Source organism: Hyla sarda, chromosome 3 (assembly GCF_029499605.1).
Source record: "Hyla sarda isolate aHylSar1 chromosome 3, aHylSar1.hap1, whole genome shotgun sequence".
In the NCBI taxonomy this organism is placed as follows: domain Eukaryota; kingdom Metazoa; phylum Chordata; class Amphibia; order Anura; family Hylidae; genus Hyla; species Hyla sarda.
In genome coordinates, this window is record NC_079191.1 from 386,136,508 (window position 1) to 386,144,261 (window position 7,754).

General features: G+C 47.3%; 1 non-coding gene across 1 annotated transcript; it reads left to right on the plus strand.

Annotated features, from left to right (window-relative positions):
- The first annotated feature begins 6,182 nt into the window (after positions 1-6,182).
- On the plus strand, positions 6,183-6,370 carry LOC130363339 (U2 spliceosomal RNA). The gene has a single exon (XR_008891792.1). It is a non-coding gene; the product is annotated as a U2 spliceosomal RNA (small nuclear RNA).
- Positions 6,371-7,754: the final 1,384 nt, after the last annotated feature.

The window sequence follows — 7,754 nt, forward strand, 5'->3', positions numbered from 1 at the left end:
TTTAACTGGTAGAAGATGCGTGGTTGCTGGACTAGGCCTCAGGCCTCCTTCAGAATCGCCTCACAGACTCTTCAGACTTCTCTCAACTGTACCTCAGCATAAGACTGCACTCTGAACTCTGGTTACACTATATAAGGAACTGATTTAGAGCAGTCCCATTGGGCATATAAGTCACATGGATCACCTCTGCATACTCCCTTAACAACAAGGTCCATAACAAAAGGATCTTTAAAGTAACAGGTGCATAGAAAATACCAACACATTAACCATTGCATAACATTGCATTATACTGTGAAATATAGAGTCCTGAGAATTGTGGGCCCAAGATGGACATTGAAGCAGCATCTACCACACAGGATGGGAAAGAACACTTTATTTTGTACTGGGTCACCGCACGTTAACTTCAATGGTCTGAACATAGTTAACCTCTTAAGGACCAATGACGTCCTGGGACGTCATGGCACCCTGGGCCTTAAGGACCAATGACGTCCCAGGACGTCATGGTGTTTTCTGGTCCCTGCCGCGCGCCAGGCAGAGATCGGAATGGCATGCCTGCTGAAATCGTTCAGCAGGCATGCCGAGCAAATGCCGAGGGGGGTCCCGGGACCCCCACATGTCGGCGATCGCCAGAGATCGCTTGCGAAATCACGCAAGCGATCTTCGGCGATTCGGGTCATTCGGGTTACTTGTGACCCGATGACCCGGGAATAAACGGTGATCGGCAGTGTACAATTCACCGCCAATCACCTGCCGTTGCTGGGGAGCGGTGACAATACTGTCACCGCCCCAGCAACGCTGCTATTGGCCGGTGATATGCCAGCCAATAGCAGAGCGGCAGAGGAGGGGTTAACGGCTCCTTCACGCTGCTGGACCTGCTCTTTTGGTTCAGTGGGTGCGGGTGCAGCAGGGAGAAGAAGCCGTGGATCCCCCCCTCGGAGCTCCGGAGCCCCCCTCAGGAGCCATAGAATAGGGTAAGATCATTGCAGGGACAGGTAGGAGTTGAATAAGTTATAAAGTGAAATAAAAGTAAAAAAAAAGTTTTAAAAAGTACCCCCCCTCCCCCCCTGACCCCCTAATAGGTCCCGCAGGGTCCTATTAGGGGTTCAGGGAGCTGCATGCACTCCCCTTTTTGTTTGGCCGCAGCTTTTTTTTATTAAACAAAATCCCCCCTGACCCCCTAATAGGTCCCCCAGGGTCCTATTAGGGTCTGATCCCTTACCCCGGGTCCTATTAGGGGTTCAGGGAGCTGCGTTTGCCACCCCTTTTTTTTTGGGCCACAGCTTTTTTTTTTTCTATTCTATTACTGTTCTACACTTTTTACACCAAGCACCACACAGTACATACTTCCCCGCCCACCGCCCCTCCCCCCGCCACCGTAGAAAAAAGACGATGGCCCGCCGGGCATTTTTGGCAGCGATCGCTTACGCTTTTTTAGCCTCCGACTCCGAATCTGCCAGTGAGGACGATGAAGATCCAACTTTTTTGTGTACTTCATCGCCCTCCTCATCATCTAGTAGTGATGATGAGCCCCCTGTAAGGTGGCGGAGATGCCGCCAGGCGAGGCCACGCACCCCTCATGAGAGTGACCCAGTGGCCGACACTAGTACGAGTGGCAATGCCGCTTGTAATAGGAGTCCGGCCCCCCAGACAAGTGCATCGGAGCCCCCCAGAGGGTTATCAGCCACGGGTTCCGGAGTTTGTTGGCGACTCAGGAATCCGGATTGACATGGCTAGCTTCACTGATCTTGACTTTTTAAAGTTTTTTTTCAGTGACAGCCTCGTCAATCACATGGTGGAGCAAACAAACTTGTATGCCCAGCAGTTCATTGCCCACCACCCAGATTCGCTTTTGGCCAGGCCCAATGAATGGCGCGCCATTGATGCAGCGGAAATGAGGACATTTTGGGGCCTCACGCTGCATATGGGCCTGGACAAAAAAACAAGTGCTCGTCATTACTGGAGCGGGGACGTCCTCTACCAGACCCCGCTTTACAGTATGGCGATGAAACGGAGGCGGTACGAGGCGATTCGGAAATGCCTGTATTATGCAGATAATGCAGCATGTCCGCCCCAAGGTGATCCCGCCCATGACCGGCTTTACAAAGTGAGGCCGGTCATCGATCACTTTGGGGCCAAATTTTTTGGAGGCCTACGTACCGCTCAGGGACCTCTCGGTAGATGAGTCTCTCATCAGTTTTAAGGGGAGACTCATCTTCCGCCAGTATATTCCCTCAAAGCGGGCGCGGTATGGTGTGAAGCTCTATAAACTTTGCGAGAGTACCTCCGGGTACACTTGCAAGTTTAGAGTGTATGAGGGACGAGATTCCCGTATTAAACCCCCAGATTGTTCCCCCACTCTGGGTGTTAGTGGTAAAATCGTTTGGGACCTTATGTACCCATTGCTGGATAAGGGTTACCACGTGTACGTGGACAACTTTTATACCAGCATCCCTCTCTTCACACCCCTTTCCGCCAGATCCACGTCCGCTTGTGGGACCGTGCGGAAAAACCATAGAGGCCTCCCTCTAAATTTGGTCCAGACGCCTATCCCCAAGGGTGAGTCCCATGCCCAGACCCATGATAACCTGTTGTTGGTGAAGTATAAGGATAAGAGGGATGTCCTTATACTCACCACTATTCATGGGAATGGCAGCACCCCTGTCCCTGTGCGAGGTACCGTGGGACCGGTCCTCAAGCCCGATTGTATTCTGGACTACAATCGGTATATGGGGGGAGTTGATCTCTCAGATCAAGTCCTCAAGCCATATAACGCCATGCGGAAAACACGGGCATGGTACAAAAAAGTTGCCGTCTACTTGGTACAGGTTGCCATGTACAACGCTTTTGTACTGTCCCAGTACGCTGGCAACACAGGGACATTCCTCCAGTACCAAGAAGAAGTCCTAAGGTTCCTGATCTTTGCTGACTGGGAAAGAGCAGGCTGGACTTCCCAAGGGTCTGGAGTTATAGGTGCCAGGATCGTCCCAGGCCAACACTTTCCAGGTGAGATTCCCCCCCCCCCCCCCCCCCCACTGGAAAGAAGGGACGATCCCAGAAAAGATGCAGAGTGTGTTACAGGAGGGGAATTCGGAGGGACACCAGGTACCAATGTGACACTTGCCCAGATAATCCGGGCCTCTGCATAGGCTGCTTCAGGGAGTATCACACTTCCATGGAGCCCTAAATTTTCCCTTTTTATTAGAATTTTCCATAATTTGACCAATGTACCAAGTTCAGAGTACATTCCAAAATATAACCCCCATAAACCACTAAATTGCCCAAAAAATCCTTAAAAAAAAAAAATTATAAGACCTCTGGGGTGTTTTTTCAGAAATGGGTCATAGGTCACTGAGTCACTATCATCGGAGACTTTTTTATGTTGCCTCAAATGCGCAGTGCTCTCTCTTCACCTGAACGGGTGCGCATTTGAGGCAACAGGTTAGGGACGGCCACACACATCACATTCCCAGAATGATGACTCAGAGCATAGGGTTTGGGGCGGGCATATTTTTTTTTAGTTTTGGCTATGCTCTGGGTCATCATTCTGGGAACATATCCTGTTTTATTATTTTATGATTTATAGTTTTCTGGCCCACTGTACCCCATATTTACGGGCCTCTGTACCCCACCTGTCTACCCCAGTTATGGCCTGTTTTCCCCCATAGTGTTCCCCTATTTTAGGGCTCAGTGCTCCCCCCATTAACGCTCCTTGAGGGGGGGGTCCCACATCCTGGCTCCATATCAAGCTGACTGCGCTCCCACTCATGCAAGATCTGCTGTGCACCCGCCAAGCCTAAATCATCAAAAAATCAGGTATGTCCTTACTCCAAAGAAATGTATTTACAAATTGTGGGGTGTCTTTTCTGCTATTAACCGTTGTAAAAATGTAAAATTTGGGGGGAAACATACATTTTAGCGAAATTATTATATTTTTTTTTACATAAACAAAAGTTGTGAAACCCCTGTGGGGTATTAAGGCTTACTTTACCCCTTGTTACATTCCTCAAGGGGTCTAGTTTCCAAAATGGTATGCCATGTGGGGGGTATTTTGCTGTCCTGGCACCATAGGGGCTTCCTAAATGCGACATGTCCCCCCCCCCCATTTCAGCAAAGCTTACAAATGTGACTCCTTCTCTTCTGAGCATTGTAGTTCGCCCGTAGTGCACTTGACGTCCACTTATGGGGTACCTCCATACTCAGAAGAGATGGGATTACAAATTTTGGGGGGTCTTTTCTACTATTAACCCTTGCAAATATGTGAAATTTTTGGGGAAACCCACGTTTTAGTGAAAAAAAAATTTTTTTTTTTTACATATGCAAAAGTCGTGAAATCCCTGTGGGGTATTAAGGTTCACTTAACCCCTTGTTAGGTTCCCCAAGGGGCCTAGTTTCAAAAAAAATTTTTTTGCTGTCCTGGCACCATAGGGGCTTCCTAAAAGCGGCATGCCCCCAGAGCAAAATTTGCTTCCAAAAAGCCAAATGTGACTACTCCTCTTCTGAGACCTGTAGTGCGCCAGAAGAGCACTTTTCACCCCCACATGGGGTGTTTTCTGAATCGGGAGAAATTGGGCTTCAAATTTTGGGGGGTGTTTTCTGCTTTAACCCTTTGTAAAAATGTAAATTTTTGGGGAAAACAAGCATTTTAGGTAATTTTTTTTTTTAAATATGCAAAAGTCGTGAAACCCCGGTGGGGTATTAAGGTTCACTTTACCCCTTGTTACGTTCCCCAAGGGGTCTAGTTTCCAAAATATAATGCCATGTGTTTTTTTTTTTTTTTTTTGCTGTCCTGGCACCATAGGGGCTTCCTAAATGCGGCATGCCCCCAGAGCAAAATTTGCTTCCAAAAAGCCAAATGTGACTACTCCTCTTCTGAGACCTGTAGTGCGCCAGCAGAGCACTTTTCACCCCCACATGGGGTGTTTTCTGAATTGGGAGAAATTGGGCTTCAAATTTTGAGGGTATTTTCTGCTTTAACTCTTTGTAAAAATGTAAAATTTTTGGGAAACCAAGCATTTTCGGTATTTTTTTTTTTTTTTTACATATGCAAAAGTCGTGAAAACCCTGTGGGGTATTAAGGTTCACTTTACCCCTTGTTACGTTCTCCAAGGGGTCTAGTTTCCAAAATATAATGCCATGTGAGTTTTTTTGTTGTCCTGGCACCATACGGACTTCCAAAATGCGGCATGCCCCCAGAGCAAAATTTGCTTCTAAAAAGCCAAATGTGACTACTCCTCTTCTGAGACCTGTAGTGCGCCAGTAGAGCACTTTTCACCTTTCACTTTTCACTCGGACTGTATCGGGGAGCGGAGTCTAAGGTGCCGCTGGTTTTCACCAGATCCCGCCACAAGGAAGGATGGGCTTGCTGCGGCAGGCGACACCCGGCTCGCTACCGACGACACGGCTCGATCACACAGGTAACTGGGCAAGGCGAGGTATCGTTGGATGAGTCTGTAGCGTAGTCAAACGTAGCAGAAGGTCAAGGCAGGTGGCAAAGGTTCATAGTCAAAAAATGTAGCAGGAAGGTCTGGCTACACGGGAAAGGCAAAACAGGCAATGGGAACACTTTCTCTCAGGCAAATGGCACTAAAATCGGCAGGGGGGTGTGGGAGGTGCAAAAACTTATAATGTGCTGTCAGGTGCATTTACTAATTATGGGCGCACTGGCCAATTAGATTTCAAAGCTCCGGCGCGTGCGCACCCTAAGGAATGGAAAAGTGAGCAGAGAGTTAGGAAGGTGCAGGAGCGGGACTAGGTGAGTGACGGGACGGGGTTCGCATGCGGGCGCGTCCTACAATACGAATCCCACACCTGCTGGCGGTTGGGGACACGGGGACACGGCGCCGTTGCTTGCAGCCGTGGAGCAGTGTGTAACACCCTCTAACAGCAGAAGTCCAGCTTCTATATCATGGAGCAGAATAAGGGGTGAAAATCTAGAGAATACTTAGACTCCGCTCCTACCCAAAACCATTTGGGTAGGACAGTGGGTCCACAGCCATTGCAATGGTACATAATTCAAAAAGAAAATTTCACTTTACCCCATAGGTTGAAGAAATATATTTAAAATGTCTCAATCTTCCATGTAATCTTTTGCAAAAAAAAAAGGTCAGCACCTCCAAGGACAGTGAAATTTGTGCCAAAGTGCCCGATGCCATGGCTGCAACACAAATGCAAATGAAAATTAAATCGCTTCTCGGCCTTTTGGCTAATATCAAGTGTAGTATCTGTTCTTATCAGTTTTTCATGCCGGTGGGCAGTAACACCGGTATGGGGCTGGTGGGGATAGGTGCTGCATGGAGGAGGCAGGTGTACCAGGGATTTCCGGGGCTGGTTCTGAGGAATCAGCTTGACGGCTGCCCCGATGTGACCTGCTCCCTCCGGGTCTCGCCATGAGGCTGAGAGGGTCTAGAGCCGAGGTACTTTAGTGCCTCGAGGAGTGGTGACCCCAAGGTGCCTAAACTCACTGGGTGTACTGGCTCACTGAGTGGAAGCACGGGCACCATAATCTCTTCACCTTGTGGCACTCATCTCTTGATTCCCGGCCTTCTGGCTAGGATCACAGAAATTTTTATAGATCCAGCCGGATGTCCGGGCAGTATATCTGCACACATTCACTTATTTATTTCCTTTTTGTCTCACTGTGTCTTTTTTGGGTGTTGTGTGTCCACAGGATTTGTCAGCATGTGGTAGCCCTTCTGGGTGTCCCTCCTGGCGGTCTAGGGGAGGTGTGTGTGGTCATTAGGTTCCTCACCTCCCTGGAAACACCCCGGGTACTCCTGCTTTGGACGGGTACCTACCGTTATCGGCTCTGTGGGCAGATACCTTGGCTAACGGAGCATTTGTGGTCCCTAAGTAGCTTCGGCGAAAAGGGACATTGAACCTGGAACCTCACAGGTACATTTTGGTCCAGAGGCGAAGAGTAAGGTTTGTTGGGGGGCCTCTCTCCTTTTGGAGAAGGGCTTGGGATAGACCACATCCTCTGTGCACGTTTTTTTTGTGTAACACGTTTGCACTTTTTCTTGCACTTTGGGTGATTCGAGAGCACGTTCCTCAGCTCTTAAAAACAAATAGCAAATGAAAATTAAAGCAGTACTCTGCAATTGCTTAGACATGAACTAGGAATACATGAAATACTACATTGCTGCTATATTTTGGAGTATAACTTAGACAAGGTATAGCACTGTTATTAGAATGCAATATGTCTGGAACTGTTATTTGGTCAATGTTTGTTGGTATTTACTTATATTGTATGGCACTACTACTCAGACTGACTATTATAGTTTCCCAGTGGCTAATCTTCAGCACTCTTGTTTAGGTACTGTCCAGAATGAAATAACCAGTAAAGTTTAGTGTACTTTGTAACATAATCCCAGCTTATTTTCTGTTGAACCCACTGCCACTACATACGGAATAAAAATGCAAGATAGACAAGATCTTGTCTCAAACATTTGCTTACAGTAGGGACAATAACCACGGACAAGGCCCCTAGTATTTGCAGTATCCACTTTTCTACACTAAAACACAAGGTTTTTTCCTTTCCTTTGTAAAAACTGTACATTAAAGTTTGCTTTAAAGACAGACTTCCTGAAAGAATGAAATGTAATAGGTTTTCCTAAAATATGAAAAATGAAAAAGTAAATATACTAAATAGTGTATTTTTTTTTTTTTTTTGTGTATTCTGTATGGTAAGTGCCAGAAACTTATTATATAAAATAGTTCTATGATGTAGTGTGAGATATTTATGATATTCTTTCATT